At 43.1% G+C, this 16,564-nt stretch overlaps 1 protein-coding gene across 3 annotated transcripts in view; it reads left to right on the top strand.

Moving 5' to 3' along the window:
• The first annotated feature begins 3,597 nt into the window (after window positions 1-3,597).
• LOC137618777 (zinc finger protein 675-like) overlaps window positions 3,598-16,564 on the top strand; it is a 28,306-nt gene continuing 15,339 nt past the window's right edge. The window contains exons 1-2 of one of the 3 annotated variants that reach the window (XM_068348970.1): window positions 3,598-3,757; window positions 5,313-5,460. The gene's annotated coding sequence lies outside the window, so the exon portion shown is untranslated. Of the gene's footprint in view, window positions 3,758-4,444; window positions 4,584-5,312; window positions 5,473-16,564 lie in introns of those variants that run through there. The other 2 variants (XM_068348971.1, XM_068348972.1) reach the window with 2 other exon arrangements.

The following is a 16,564-nucleotide window of genomic DNA, read 5'->3' as shown; positions in this document are numbered from 1 at the left end:
GCCAGCCCAACACAACAGCATTTTCAAAACCAGATGAATAGGGAGAGTTCGTGTGAACAATCCCACCCTACTGTGAAAACGAATATGTCAAAGCCTAATATGGAATGAATGTAGTGTGGAATGGAATAATAGGGCTTTGGGGCGGTCCACTAATCTCGGTGGCCACGGTTGTAGTCTGGAGCCGATACAGGAACGGAGCCAATATGGGAAGCTGTAAGCCCAGGGGCTCCAACAGGGAAAATAGCCCATTGAGGAAAGGAAAAAAAAGGTAAAAAATATTTTAAGAAGAGTAACATTAGAATAAATATCTCCTATATAAACTATAAAAACTTTAACAAAACAAGAGGATGAGGAATAAGATAGAATAGTGAGCTCGAGTGTACCCTCAAGCAAGAGAACTCTATCCCCAAGATAGTGGAAGACCATGGTACAGAGGCTATGGCATTACCCAAATTTAAGTCCAGTAACCCCTTGAGTGAAGAAGAATTGTTTAGTAATCTCAGTCTTGTCAGGTGTACTAGGACAGAGGAGAATAAGTGAAGAATAGGCCAGATTATTCAGTGTGTGTGTGTGTCTGTGTGTGTGTAGGCAAAGACAGAATGAGCCGTAACCAGAGGGTGGGATCCAATGAAGTAGTGTCTGTCCAGTCAAAGGATCCAATAACTCTCTAGCGGTAGTATCGCAACAGGTAGCTGGTGATCCTGGCCAACCTAACAGTTTCAAGAATTCTCATCCTGTGCTCTGTCTATTAATGAACATTTTAATGGTAGAACAGTCCACAAGGACAACAAGAAAAAGCTGATTGTCAGTCATGATTATTTTGAAGTGTAAAACCTCTGAAGTAGTTATAGAATCTATATTTACTGACATCTAAAGCTTAAACATTTCTCATCTAGTCTACTGATGTACGTTTTAATAGAATACATTGGGTAAAATAGGCCTAAATATATAGGAAAATTATATTGAAGCTCATTTTTGTTAATATTATGGCCTCTTATCATCATCATCATCTCTTCCTATACGCCTATTGACGCAAAGGGCCTCAGTTAGGTTTCCCCAGTCGCCTCTATCCTGAGATTTTAAATCAATACCTCTCAATTCATCATCTACTTTGAGCTTCATAGTCCTCAGCCACGTAGGCGTGGGTCTTCCAGCTATTCCAGTGCCTAGTGGAGTTCAGCTGAACGTTTGGTGAACTAATCTCTCTTGAGGGAGTGCGAAGAGTATGCCCAAACCATCTCCATCTACCCCTCATCATGATCTCATCCACATATGGCACTCGAGTAATCTCTCTTATGGTGCCTGTTATAGTTAAACTAAAATATTCGACTCTGTGTGTGTCCTATGCCCAAATTATTATTGAACATTTCACTCAAATATAATGGGGACACAAGAAGATTTTGTTAATATAGCATATGGATAGTGTAACAGAATAAAGAAAAAAATTCTTTACGTTTTGAGCATAAATTTAACCTTAAAGTTTCCCCATATCTTATTCAGGATAAAGAATATTTTCCATGCACTAAATTATGAGTTACCTTAAAGGAAGATAACTATAATCTATACAGTACTGTGTATTCATATGCAATGTGATAGCCAGTCATATGAATTATTAATTTAACTTAAGTATCGTGTAATATCAGCTGTTGCAATTAGCATGTAAACACGTTTCTTTACAATTGAAGAAGTAAATGTGAGGTAATATATTATTATTATTATTATTATTATTATTATTATTATTATTATTATTATTATTATTATTATTATTATTATTATTATTATTATTAGCTAAGCTACAACCTTATTTGGAAAAGCAGGATGCTAAAAGCCCTGTAAGAACTCCAACATGGAAAAGTAGCCCAGTGAGGAAAGGAAATAAGGAAATGAATAAACTCCAAGAGAAGTAATTAACAATTAAAATGAATCTCATATATGAACTATAAAAACTTTAGTAAACAAGAGGAAGAGAAATACGATAGAACAGTGTGCCCGAGTGAACCCTCAAGCAAGAGAACTCTAACCTAAGACAGTGGAAGGCAATGGTACAGAGGCTATGGCACTACCCAAGACTAGAGAACAGTTTTGTTGCTTTAAGGGACATTGAAACCCGAAGGTACAGTGATCACGTGATATATTGCTGCAAAGCATTGCTTAATTGTTCTCTAGTCTTGGGTAGTGCCATAGCCTCTGTACCATGGTCTTCTTCCACTGTCTTGGGTTAGAGTTCTCTTGCTTGAGGGTACACTCGAGTACGCTATTCTATCTTATTTCTCTTCCTCTTGTTTTGTGAAAGTTTTTTATAGTTTATATAGGGAATATTTATTTTAATGTTACTGTTCCTGAAATATTTTTATTTTTTCCTTGTTTCCTTTCCTCACTGTGCTATTTTCCCTATTGGAGCCCCTGGGCTAATAGCATCCTGCTTTTCCAACTAAGGTTGTAGCTTAGCAAGTAATAATAATAATAATAATAATAATAATAATAATAATAATAATAATAATAATAATAATAATAATAATGGAGCCTTTGGGTTTATAGCATCCTGCTTTTCCAACTAAGGTTGTATATTAGCAATTAATAATAATAATAATAATAATAATAATAATAATAATACTTAAAAGGCTGTTTTAATGGTCCTACACAGCTGGGGAATCCTACTCTCTACAGGACCTCCACAGTCATTTTATTATGTTCGGTCGAAAGCACTGACCATTTTGCTCGTTTATTGCCAAATCCACATTATCGAAGCACTTAGAGAACAAGAAAGTCTTTAGTTTCCTCTTGAAAGCCTTAAATATCTTCAGTCTTTCGAATGTCTAGTGGGAGCTTATTGTATAGTCTCAGGGCTGCATATTTCAAGGCTCTAGAGCCTACATCTTGGTTGAGGACGTTCTTCAAGGTCTCATTTAGAGACTAATAGCCAGGCCTTCTCCATCATGAGGCTCAATACTACACAGTAGTCTAGAAGTTTTATTCCAGCTGTGGCCAAGTTGTGGAATGATCTTCCTAATCGGGTAGTTGAATCAGTAGAACTTTAAAAATTCAAACTTGCAGCAATTTTTTTTAATGTTGACTTAAATCTGTTTATAGTTTATGTAGGAAATATCTGTTTTAATGCTGTTTATGTTCTTAATATATTTCATTTTGATTGCTCATTACTTCCTATATCGATTATTGATTTCTTTATTTCCTTTCCTCACTGGGATATTTTCCCTCTTGGAGTCCTTTGGGCTTATAGCTTCCTGTTTTTCAACTAAGGTTGTAGCTAAGCTAATAATGATAATAATAATAATAATAATAATAATAATAATAATAATAATAATAATAATAATAATAATAATAATGATAATAAATTATCATCCAAAGTTTAATTTATCTCAAAAACTAAATATTAGCAAAGAAAGATAAAAGAAAATCTATCGAAGTCTGCCATGAAACTTTTCTTTGAAAAACGTTGAATCAAAACATTAGAATTTCACTGCCAGACGAACGACCAAAAGATTAGCTATTTAAAATCCTTATTCACAATATACTAGATTCAAAGGCTGTGATGAAATGAATATAATTATGTATAATTTACATTTTACATCCAAATAAATATAATTATAATGTCTTTATATGGAGATAAACGTATACCAAATGTAACTCTGTACGACATTTTTCCTTATCTCCTATCAATGTCATTCGTCTTAAACGTTTATGGAGTTCCTTTTACCATCTGATATTCATCCAAATTTAACGTTTATATCCCACCAAAGTAAGTTTATATCAATAATTAATCTCTATATGATTTTTTATAGTTAATCGATTTATAATTTCGAATATATGGATGGATGTAGTTCGTTGACATAGCCGATATCTTTCTTACTGTCAACTAGATTTTAATTATGGGGAAAACGTTCCTAAGTTATATATCATAATATTAATCCCACCTTAAGTCTTTGGGTAACCTGAAGATTGCGGCCACCTGTATGTATTATTATGTCTAACTTAGAATACTGCAGTGTAAGGGGTTAATGCCCCCCATTAGGTATGTAGGTAAGGACACGACTTGTAGGTTAGGTTAGGGGGGAAAGTTAAGGTCCAATTCGATTAACGTATGAGGAACTGGCTGCTGATATACAAAGGCTCCCCACAAAACATAAGGTCCACCTAACCTAACCTAGGAGCCCTATCGTTACCTACTAGCCAACGGGGAAGGGAGGTCCAACGCCCCCCCCCCCCATGATACTCCCTTAACGGAGGGAGGTAAAGGGGGGGGTAACCCAGTACCCTACTCTCACCAGCACTAGAAAACACGGCCACTTTTTATTTTAGCTCGGGGGAGTAAATATGTCTTACTCCTTTGCTAAAACGCCAAAATAAAAGATTTTTATTATTGAAATAACCTTATAGTGAAAAAATTTCCTTTTAATATTTTTCTTTTTAAGATGTGACTGCCCGTGGTATCCTTATGTATGTGGTTTTGTCCCAGTAATGAAGGGCACCATTGCGGCACCTTCATGTAAGCTGATGAGACGGATCCTCACGGTCTCTGCCCTGCATGTAGGGGTCACTCTTGCACGCAGGAGTCTCCTTGACAGGTTAGTCGGGAGTGGTCGCCCTCCCAGTGGTTGAGGTTTAGTATGCTTCTGTTGCTTCCCTCTAGAGAAGCATCAAGGAAAGGTTGCAGTAGGTCTTGTGGATGGGAGTGCAAAGGGAACAGACATCCTCCCCAGGGATTGATTACGATCTTCTCCCACAAAGATCGAAAGAGTCTCGTACGTGCTCAGCTGTTTTGACCTCAACTTCTGCTCGCCCCAATGTCTCAAGGTGGTTCATGGAATTGATCTTCTCAGCCAGAAGGAAGATGAAGTGAGCTGTCCGGAGGTCTGCCTCCAGACGTTGGACAACCTACCCTTACGAGGGTGAGTCGTTCTCCAATAGGTGTTGGGCAATCATCCCTGAGGAGGTAAAGATTCCCTTTCACCAGCTTCTGTTTAGCAAGCTCCTCATCTGCGAGGAGATTTGCCATTAGGAGCAAAAGGGGTTGATCGTCCCTCCCACCCGCAGGAGAGATGGCCTTCTCCTGAGTGGTCTGCCCCCCTCTGCTAACTAGCGGAGGGTAGTTAAACCTTGCAGAAGCTTTAATGGCTGGTTTCAGCTAGTGCTGAAATAATGCTCCTATGTGAAGAGCCTCGGGTTTGTATAGTTAGGAAAAATATAAATTATTTCAAATTTGCCATTTCAAATCCATTTGAACAATTATTTGACATCAATGTCATGTTTATGATTCAATGTTTGCAATCTGTAAAGATTTCTTTCTCTTCTAGGCAATGAATCGCAGCTGTCATCCTGAAATGAGTAATATGACTTCTTCACCCTAAGAAGATACCCAAAAGGAACAGTCCATATCCGAAGATATCCTTAAGACTTATTTAGACCCTGAGACCTACTTAGAAATCCCACTGGGCAAATACAGTGAGTAGCATTGTAAGTGTGAGTAGGTAACTGGTAGATTAATGATTTCAGGAGATCAATAACATTATACTTGTTCCGAATTTATATACAAACCCTTACGTTCTTTACAGCGGAGATATATTTCAGCGATATCGGAAACCAGCTATTAAGTTTATATGAGGTGTAATTGCCTTCCACTAGTTAGAAGACTCGGAGCAGGGTATAGATCAGCCACCCCGCTCACGCCTGCACTATTAACAAAACATCACTTATTTATTTTGGCTTGTTATTGTATAGACGTAGTCTTACTCTCCCGTCAAACCATTTTAACTGGCTAACGATTAAAAGCGACAGGTCTAAAAGTTTAAAAATAATTTTTTCTTTTCAGTTTGTGACCCCAGACTTCCCTTAGGTGCTGACTCCGTTGCTTCCCTTAGCGAAGAAACGGCGGCCAACACCAGGGAGTCTCTTCCGTTGTCACTTGCGGCAGCTCCTGCATTCCTTGAGGCTTTTGGGTCTCCCAGCTAAGGAAGGGTTTCCGAGGGTGCTATAGCTAACTGCAGCACTCTCTAATTTTGTTTACCTTCGTTCCTGCAGCTCCGGCGTAAGAACGAGAGTATTGGCAGACTGGTTCCCCTTGGGGTTTTCAGTCGAGGGAATCCCTATAGGGTGAACCCCGAAACTAGCTTCGGCTACATTTCACAGGTAGCTCTCGATGCGAACCATCAACTTGAAGCTGTCATCTCCAGTTGGGCAACTTCTTCTAAGGGAGAGTTACCCTCCACCAGCCACTGTCCAGCAATCTTCCTGCTTGCGGGGAGAGTTGCCGACAGTGGCAACAGGAGTTGGTCATCTTTCCCGCCTGCGGGAGGTATGGCCTTCGCCTGAGTAGTTTTCCCCGCAGGGATTCCTCTGAGGGGAATTGGATTCGTCCATGCTCCACTCTTGCTCTTCGATGCTTGGCGACTGCTTGCAGTTCCTCCTCGCAGTCGTACCCTCAGGGTACAAAAACGAGTCTCAAGAGTATTTTCCTTTTGGGGTCTTTGCTGCAGATGGTGATGCCAGCCGGCAAGCGGTCGGCGCCTTTCCCATCAACGAGTCTTGTAGGCTATAACTACTCTTGGTTATGGTCTACATTGTGCTCGTTGGGCACATCAAAGCTCTTTGAGCTTTGTGAGGCCAGGCCCTTCGGCACCTGCACCTCATGATTTCAACCTCCTACAAGGGAGAAACTGCCATTCTTCAATTTCAGCAGAGCCTTTTTTGTTCCCTTGAGAGGGGAGGACATAAGGCTACTCCCCAACCCTGGGGAGGTAGGATGAGCAGGAGTACTTCACAAAGACTTGAGTCTCGCAGAGATGTCATACGCAGCATTGTGCACCCATCCACTGAGCTCAAGCGAGGTGAGTGGGCAAGCTCCTCTGCCTGACGCTTGCTGTACCTTGGAGTGGAGAGACCCTGCTTGGTGTTGACCATAACAAAATACTTCTTGGCTTTGATCCAGGTCTTTCATAAGTCAAAATTTCCTTGATGGAACTGTCTCTCCTCTTACAGAGTGTCTAGCTCATTGGTCCCCAATCAAAAGTTGGACCACCTCCTCAGAGCATAGTTCTTCTACCACGCTCTCGTAAGGAGCTCTTCATACTGCTAGTCAGTCCTCAAATCATGACTTGACCATTAAGGTTTTTTCCTTCGCACTTTGGCCATTGTAATGAGAGCCAGTGAAAGACAGTGTCTCTTTAACGTCATAGCCCAGCCAGGAAATGGAGGTCAGGTAACACTCGACATCGTCCCTGTGATAGTTGTTGCGACTCAGAATCCGGCTGTAGCGGACCGTAGGTTCGTGCCCTTCTGGATTGAGAGTCTCTGTACTTTATCCATTGACCCAGATCAAGTGTCACTATGTGCGGTAAGAGCTCTGAGGCGGTATTTTAAACAATTGGCAGAAGCTCGCCCCCGCGTTAACGAGCTTTTTGTGATACGGGCAGGGTCTAGAGGAGGGTCGCCAAGAATACGATTTCCTCTTGGATTCGACATGTCATGGATCGGGCCTTGAATCTAGACTCTCCTCCACAAGATCGTAGACCCAGATTTCCTGATGTTAGGGGCATAAGTATGTCCCTAGCATTTTAAAAGAACTACTCTGTGGCGCAGGTACTTCAAGCGAGTGTTTTTAAGCGTCAAACGACCTTCAAAGCCCACTACTTGTAAAAAGTAACCCACAGGAACATGGATATTTTCTCCATAGGTCCTGTGGTGGCTGCACATGTTATTTAAGATCCCTCAACTCCCTTGCAGGACGAGTAGCAGTTGGTCAAGAGCAGATGTTACCCCCTGGAATTAGTCTGGGATGAATGATAGAGTAACTGGCCTCATCTGTCATTTTCCCCTTTCTTGGGGTACAGCAACTGTTGAACTCTGCAAGCTGGTTTCCTTTGCTCCCTTGCCTGCAGTTAAGAACCACATCCCTTATGTAACCTGAAATATATTTGTTACGTCCCCGTCCTTCCAGTCGAGCAATGTCTAGGTTAAGTAAGCAGAGTGTTTCACTCTAAGAATCCTTACCTGATCAAGTCACAGTGCTTAGTTGTCAAACACTCGTGCTGATTGTTCAGGCCGTCAACTCTCGTACATATTCGAGAGTTCTTGAAGTGTCAGGGTGCCTCTATTACGCTCGCACAAAGCACAGATTCACGCCCCGGGTCAAATTCCAAGCCTGTTGGGTTAGGACTTCCTCCTACCAAAGGGTGAGTTTCCACAGGAAAGAGCGAACTGGTTTGTATTAGGTGTTGGAACAACTGACAAATATGCAAATTGTATTTTTCAATATTAAACTTAGCCGGTGATTATATAAGCTGCAACTCTGTTGCTCGACAGAAATCTCTACGTTAAAAATCCGCCAGCGATCGCTATGCAGGTAGGGGGTGTACTACAACAGCGCCATCTGTCGTGCAGGTACTCAGTACTCAATGTAAACACAGAACTCAATTTTCTCTCTGTCGGGCTACCGGCAAGACCTACTAATTCGCTGTGCTAACTGGATTTGTTTTCACAACTATTGGTGAAGTACACTACAGTATTCTAGTTTTGAGCTTTCGCTATGCAGGTGTTTTATCTTCATCTCAAAACTTGAACTCGTTTTGGATAGAATTAATTATGGTGACAAAGATAGTATGGACTTTCTTTCACTTTTAAATGGCCGACCCTTCCCTTAGACGGAAGTATGTTTAGGCTTTTAGTAATTATATCACGTTATAGATTTTCCTCTATATATTTTATATCTCTCCGCCTTTATTAGGCCTCTTCGATTAACTTTCCATTTATTATAAACATATAAAAATAATTTTAATGTTTTGTTTATATAGAACTTTCCTGAGAGTAGGCGGTCCTAACTTGGAAACCGAAGTTAATCAACGTTGAGCCCTTTATATCGTAATTAGCTTTTATAGAGCTAAGGATTTAAAACTTTTTAAATGTAATATTTTATGAAAGATTTTCTTTGATAGTCTTCGTACTGTTTTCAAAGATGAACTAACGTTAAGTTTTTTATGCTACGCAGTTGTTGACGTTCAGGACGTTCAACATGCGCTCTATCGTTACGATAGAGAGAGAGTGTATCACGGTTTCACTTTGCAGTAAGAGTAAATCGATTCTGACGTTTTGTTCATTCTTTCTTAGCTTAAATGTTTTGAATTCTAATTTAAAGGAACTTTTTATTTTGAAAAATCTTTCAGTTTTTTCCTTTAGTCAAATAACATGTTTTTTTGACGATATATAATTGGGCTCTTCTCTTAGGTGCGAAATCAAGAGAGAAAGAGAGAGAGAGATAGAGACGGAGGGAGAGAGAGGAGAGTAAACGTTCCGTTCAAGCGGGTAACGTTGTTCTCGTGTTACTCTCGTCCCTAGTCTCTGTACGGGGAGGAAGGATAAAACGTTTTTAGTTTTTATTCTCGTCCCCAGGCTATGTGCGGTGAGAGATTGAAAACGTAGTTATATGAACTAGTGTTTAGTCTCTTTCCCAGCCACTGATTTTTCTTTTTATCTTAAAATATGTTTTCTGTTTTTTGCTGGTATTATGAGCTTGCATTATACGACTAATTTCGCAATTACTACCTTTTAATGAAGGGTAGAATTGCGTGTTTCAGGTAGAAATAAGTGCAAAACAGAAAATCGAAGTGATAAAGTGATATACGCAAAGTGTTACAGTGTTGCGTCCGAGGCGCAAAGTGTTACAGTGTTGCGTCCGAGGGTTCGTCTGTTCGTGCCTGTCGTCCTCCCAGTCCGGGACCTCTTGCAAGCTCCCAAGCCCAGGGGAGAAGCAATGTCGTACGACCAAAGGGTTCGAGAGGGTTTAATCAGCGAACAGACGTTCCCTCCGTGGTTTCGGGCGTATCTACCCAAGATCGCCCCACCCACACAAAGACGAGAGAGCCCATTTATTCCTCGTCTGCGGAAGAGGTTTCTCGTAAGAAACCATGGACCAAGGTCTCGCGGCTTCTTAAGCGCAAGTCGGTCCCTTCCGCGCAAGTCCAACGGCCCAGTTGTAGCCACTGGGTCAGTTCGGACTCGCTGCAGTCTTCCGACGACTGCTCACCTCCTAAGAGAGGCAAAGCGGTACCGCATCAGGCAGTCACACCGTCTGTTGCCGCACCTGCTCCTGTAGACCCTAAGTGGTCTTTGCTGCAGACCATGCAGTCTCAGTTAACGTCATTGATGCAGGACTTTCGTGCGGAGAAGGTTGACACTGCACCAACCTCTAGCCTACAACCAACCACGGTTGTGCGTCCTGTGGACGCTGAGGCGACCTTCTGCCGCACTCCAGCTGAGAGAGTCCCGCCACCCATGCGTTCCAGTGTACCCTGCCAGCCGCATGTTGACGTTCAGCGACGCACGGAACCTTCCGTTGCCTTTCGCGAGGTACAACAACAGTCTAAGTTGTTTTGTTTTGACGCGGTGCGTCAACCTCCGCATTCTAGAGTTGTTTTGACTGCTCAGTCTAGGCAGTCAAAGCAGTCTCGAGTGGACGCTGTACGTCCTCACGCACCTGTTATGGTTGACAGTTCAGTTGTTGACAGTTCACAGACTGTCAAGCAGTTACATGACGTTGTGTTCTGGTCCGCTACTAATGCACCAGTGAGAGACTCAGCTTTTATCGGACAAGGTTCCTGAAGATGAGGAAGTTGCTGTTCTCCCTCCTACTGATATTCCCTTGAGGACTCTGTCAGATGGAGAGGAGCCTTAAGCTGCATAGCCTCCTATGGACTTTAATTAAATCATGATGATTTTTTTAAGGATCTTCGTCCGGATCTTGTAACTGCTGCTCCTCGTTCGCCTAAACGTCAGAACTTACACTAGGCCTAGCTACTTCGAAGCCGTTGTTTTTAAGCTAGTGCTCTCTCGCTCTCCTAGAGAGCGTTACGTTGGCTAGGCGACTGGTTTTTTCACCAGGAGGAGTTTGGGGGATACAGCCTTTGCTTTCCCTTCTTTTAAACTGGTTTATAGAGCGAGAGTCTGATATGACACGAGAGAAGTTCTCGGCTTGGGAGTTCATGCCTCTGCCCAGATAGACTTCTCAATTCTGGTAGACTCTCCCTGGCGCCTAGCCAGGAGACGCTCCAAGTTGTTTACAGGTCAACTTCTCAGCTGTTGTCGAGCCTTTGAAGTTTTGCTGTACTATTATGTCACGCATAACAAGGCTTTCAGGGATGGTAAACGGTTCCGCCTCAGTCGCTAACCCCGTCTGTTGCCACACCTGCTCCCGTAGACCCTAATTGGGCTTTGCTGCAAGACATGCAGTCCAAGCTTGCGTCCTTGATAGAGGACTTAATTGCGGAGAAGAACCTTCTGGCCAACAACCTTCCAACCGGTCGGTTGTGCGCCCTGTTGACGCTGAGGTAACCTACTCGCGTCTGCCAGTTGAGGTGGTTCCTCCACCGATGCGACCCAGTGTGGGTTGCCAGCCGCACGTTGACGTTAAGCGACGCTCGGAGGTGGTTGTTGACGTTCAGGACGTTCAACAACCAGTAGAGGTGACTTGTTGTGACGCAGTGCGTCAACCTCAGCAACCCGGTAGGGTGTTGACTGCACAACCCAGACGGTCTAGACAGTTTCGGGTTGACGCTGTACTTCCTCGCGCACCCATGGTTGTTGACAGTTCACAGACTGTGCAGCAGTTCCATGATTTTGCGTCCGGCTCCGTCACGCATCCACCAGTGCGACGGGATTCAGCGAGTCAGACGTTGCCCACTCCGTTGCCGTTTCCTCATCAGTTTCGGATGAGGAACCCTCTGATGAGGACGTTGCTGAACAAGACGATCAGCCCCCAGCCCTGCTATCCATCCAGAAGATGCTGAAGAAGGAACGCTGCTCAGTCAGGCTGTGGATGAGTCTGGTAGGGACGCTGTCATCCGTGGATCAATTTGTGTCACTAGGAAGACTACACCTCCGTCCTCTTCTATACCATCTAGCTTTTCACTGGAAAAAGGACAAGACGCTAGAAGCGGTCTCGATCCGAGTTTCCGAAAAGATAAAGTCTTGTCTGACTTGGTGAAAGGACTATATCAACCTAAGAGAGGGTCTTCCCCTGACTGTTCAGACTCCCAACCACGTTCTCTTCTCGGACGCATCGGACGTAGGCTGGGGTGCGACATTAGACGGTCGGGAATGCTCGGGATTATGGAACTCGAATCAAAGGACAATGCATTTCAACTGCAAGGAGCTACTGGCAGTACGTCTGGCCTGGAAAAGCTTCAGGTCTCTCCTTCAAGGCAAAGTGGTGGAGGTGAACTCGGACAACACCACGGCTTTGGCGTACATCTCCAAGCAAGGAGGGACCTACTCTCTGACGTTGTACGAGATCGCAAGGGACCTCCTCACCTGGTCAAAAGGTCTAGACATATCACTAGTAACGAGGTTCATCCAAGGCAACTTGAATGTCATGGCAGATTGTCTCAGTCGGAAGGGACAAATAATTCCAACAGAATGGACCCTCCACAAGGATGTATGCAAGAGACTTTGGGCCACCTGAGGCCAGCCAACCATAGATCTCTTCGCAACCTCGATGACCAAGAGGCTCCCAATATTTTGCTCACCAATCCCGGACCCAGTAGCAGTTCATATAGATGCCTTTCTCCTAGATTGGTCACATCTAGATCTATATGCATTCCCTCCGTTCAAGATTGTCAACAAGGTACTGCAGAAGTTCGCCTCTCACGAAGGGACAAGGTTGACGCTAGTTGCTTCCCTCTGGCCCGCGAGAGAATGGTTCACCGAGGTACTTCGATGGCTAGTAGACGTTCCCAGAACACTTCCTCTAAGGGTGGACCTTCTACGTCAGCCACACGTAAAGAAGGTACACCAAGGCCTCCACGCTCTTCGTCTGACTGCCTTCAGACTATCGAAAGACTCTCGAGAGCTAGAGGTTTTTCGAAGGAGGCAGCCAGAGCGATTGCTAGAGCAAGGAGAACATCCACCCTTAGAGTCTACCAATCGAAGTGGGAAATCTTCCGAAACTGGTGCAAGTCAGTATCCGTTTCCTCGACCAGTACCTCTGTAACTCAAATAGCTGACTTCCTCTTATATCTGAGGAAAGAACGATCTCTTTCAGCTCCCACTATCAAGGGTTACAGAAGCATGTTGGCATCAGTCTTCCGTCACAGAGGCTTAGATCTTTCCAACAATAAAGATCTACAGGACCTCCTTAAGTCTTTTGAGACCACGAAGGAGCGTCGTTTGGTTACACCTGGTTGGAATTTAGACGTGGTACTAAGATTCCTTATGTCAGACAGGTTCGAACCGCTACAATCAGCCTCCCTGAAAGATCTCACCTTAAAGACTCTTTTCCTGGTATGCTTAGCCACAGCTAAAAGAGTCAGTGAGATTCATGCCTTCAGCAAGAACATCGGATTCTCATCCGAAACGGCTACATGTTCTACAACTTGGTTTTCTAGCCAAAAACGAGCTGCCTTCTCGGCCTTGGCCAATATCGTACGATATTCCAAACTTATCGTATGGTTGGAAATGAACTAGAAAGAGTCTTATGCCCTGTAAGAGCTCTTAAGTTCTATTTAAAACGAACTAAACCTTTACGAGGCCCGTCTGAAGCTTTATGGTGTTCAGTTAAGAAACCATCTTTGCCTATGTCAAAGAATGCTTTATCCTATTTTATCAGACTGTTAATACGAGAAGCTCATTCCCATCTGAATGAGGAAGACCAAGCTTTGCTGAAGGTAAGGACACACGAAGTTAGAGCTGTCGCAACTTCCGTGGCCTTTAAACAAAATAGATCTCTGCAAAGTATAATCGACGCAACCTATTGGAAAAGCAAGTCAGTGTTCGCGTCTTTTTTATCTTAAGAATGTCCAGTCTCTTTACGAGAACTGCTACACTCTGGGACCATTCGTAGCAACGAGTGCAGTAGTGGGTGAGGGCTCAACCACTACAATTCCCTAATTCCATAACCTTTTTAATCTTTCTCTTGAAATGTTTTATTATTGTTTTTGGGTTGTCCGGAAGGCTAAGAAGCCTTTCGCATCCTGGTTGATTTGGCGGGTGGTCAAAGTCATTTCTTGAGAAGCGCCTAGATTAGAGGTTTTGATGAGGTCCTGTTGTATGGGTTGCAACCCTTGATACTTCAGCTCCTAGGGGTCGCTCAGCATCCTAAGAGGATCGCGAGGCTCCTTAAGGAAGACGTACTTAAAAAGGCAGAGTAATTGTTTAAGTCGACTTCCTTACCAGGTACTTATTTATTTTATGTTTGTTATTTTGAATAACTGCTAAAATGAAATAAAAAATCCTTAGCTCATAATAATGTAAACAATTATTGCTGGTCTCTACCCACCCCCCTGGGTGTGATTCAGCTTATATAATCACCGGCTAAGTTTAATATTGAAAAATGTTATTTTTATAATAAAATAAATTTTTGAATATACTTACCCGGTGATTATATATTAAAGGACCCTCCCTTCCTCCCCAATAGAGACCCAGTGGACCGAGGAGAAAATTGAGTTCTGTGTTTACATTGAGTACTGAGTACCTGCACGACAGATGGCGCTGTTGAAGTACACCCCCTACCTGCATAGCGATCGCTGGCGGATTTTTTTACGTAGAGTTTTCTGTCGAGCAACAGAGTTGCAGCTTATATAATCACCGGGTAAGTATATTCAAAAATTTATTTTATTATAAAAAAGGGATTTTGACGAAGGAAAAATCTATTTCTGGGAAGAGGCCTGTGACGCCCGGTGAGAAAGGTCCTTCCTTATACCTTTCCTAATATAAATCTTCCAAATATACTAGAGAAAGATAAAAGCATGGAATGCAGAGGTTACAACCCTCGCGCGAACACCTTGTAGGTGTCGTGTATTAAACAAAGGCGTGTGTAAACCACTATTCACAGGTTGTCTTCCATTTAGATAATCCCTTCATCAATGGGGAGGGCCGTGACAGGCCCTAGATAACATGGTTGAACTCCCCAACGACACCTACCACGCGCGCCCTCTAGGACATCCTTCTGCAAGAACATATGGCTTGGCAAGGAAAAAAGAGGGGTGGGGTCCGTATCAAATAACCGGGAAGGGTTTCACCGGGCGTCACAGGCCTCTTCCCAGAAATAGATTTTTCCTTCGTCAAAATCCCTTTTCTGGGGCGGCCTGTGACGGCCGGTGAGAATGTACCAGAGAATGCCTTCCAAGCCCAATAAATTAATAACATAATAAGGAGAAAACAAACACCATGTAAGGCAATAATATAATACTGTAAGTAAACATAAATCATAAACTAGCCATAGGCATAGGGGATGTAATGCTAAAATAATATGAGGACCAGGGATCACCTGAGTGTCCCGTCGTGAAAGGTATCAACCTTACATGTCTAAGCATATCTAAACTTTACAGGAATGGTAATTACAATAACAGTTAAATCATAACAATTAAACATGGAAAAATAACTTAGGGCTAACGAACCACCCAGGAGAGTGGCGACGTGGTGTGAGAGGTGGTCAGGAGGGAGGAGAGAAGAGATGGAATAAAGAAATAATCAGAGATTAATGGGGGGAGATAAGACTCCCCGCTGCAACCGTAGGGTATTTAAGGGCCTGTAAGTTCTTTAAATAGTGGCGTTTGAAAACCATAGGAGATTTCCAACCCGTGTATTTTTTAAGGTCATCAAAGTCCATGTTCTGGAAGTAATTGATAGAGGTAGCTATTGACCGTATATCATGAGCATGGGGAAATGATTCCGGGTTAGCATGTTTAATGAAGTAGAGGATTTGTTGTCTGATACCTTGAATGGTCAAAGTACCACCTTGTTCCCTGATAAATAAGGGGCCAGACGAGCGGGTGGCAGATCTAGCTAAAAAGGTCCTGAGAGTAGTGACTGGACACAGCGAAGGATCCTGGGGAAGAGAGATGATCTTCCAAGGGGACCACCTATTTTGCGGGTCCTCATTTTTAGCTAGGAAAGCTCTGTCTGGGGTAAGCAGTACTTCGCCTGTAGGGAGGAAATCTATGTTTTCCGGGTTACGTGAGAGCGCTGCTAGTTCTGAGATTCTAGCACCTGAGGCCATAGCTGATAGAAATAACGTCTTCCTAAGCAGAGTGATATAAGAGCAGGACTCGTTGTCAGTGTCCGACGCGAGTTTGAGGACATTGTTCAGAGACCAAGAGACTTTTTGCGGCCGATCCAACGGCCGAAGCCTAGCACATGCTTTTGGAATAGATGAGAAATAGGAATCAGCTAGGTTAATGTTAAACCCAACCAGGAATATCTTCTTCAAAGCTGACTTGATGGTAGTTATAGTGCTAGCTGCCAAGCCCTTGTCAAATAAGAACCTAAAGAACGAGATGGCTAAATTCGGAGTCATACGAGTGTGGTCTGAATTCTTTAGGAAACCTGCTAATTTCTTAACAGCCGAATCATATTGACGAATTGTCGAGTCCCTTTTGTCCGCTTCGATGAAGAGAACGTTTTCCGGGTCAATGTTTGCGTCTTTATGAGCTGCAAACTTCATGAAGTCCACAAAGTTAGGGTTTTGGCTATCCTTGAGGAATCTGACACAGTCTGTGTTTGAATTACTTGGGTTAGTTTGGGGAATGGAATCCGGAAGGGTCGGAGTTTCAGCTCGAGGAGG

The sequence above is a fragment of the Palaemon carinicauda genome, chromosome 25, assembly GCF_036898095.1.
Source record: "Palaemon carinicauda isolate YSFRI2023 chromosome 25, ASM3689809v2, whole genome shotgun sequence".
Classification (NCBI taxonomy): Eukaryota; Metazoa; Arthropoda; class Malacostraca; order Decapoda; family Palaemonidae; genus Palaemon; species Palaemon carinicauda.
This window is presented reverse-complemented; position numbering and strand designations above follow the sequence as displayed.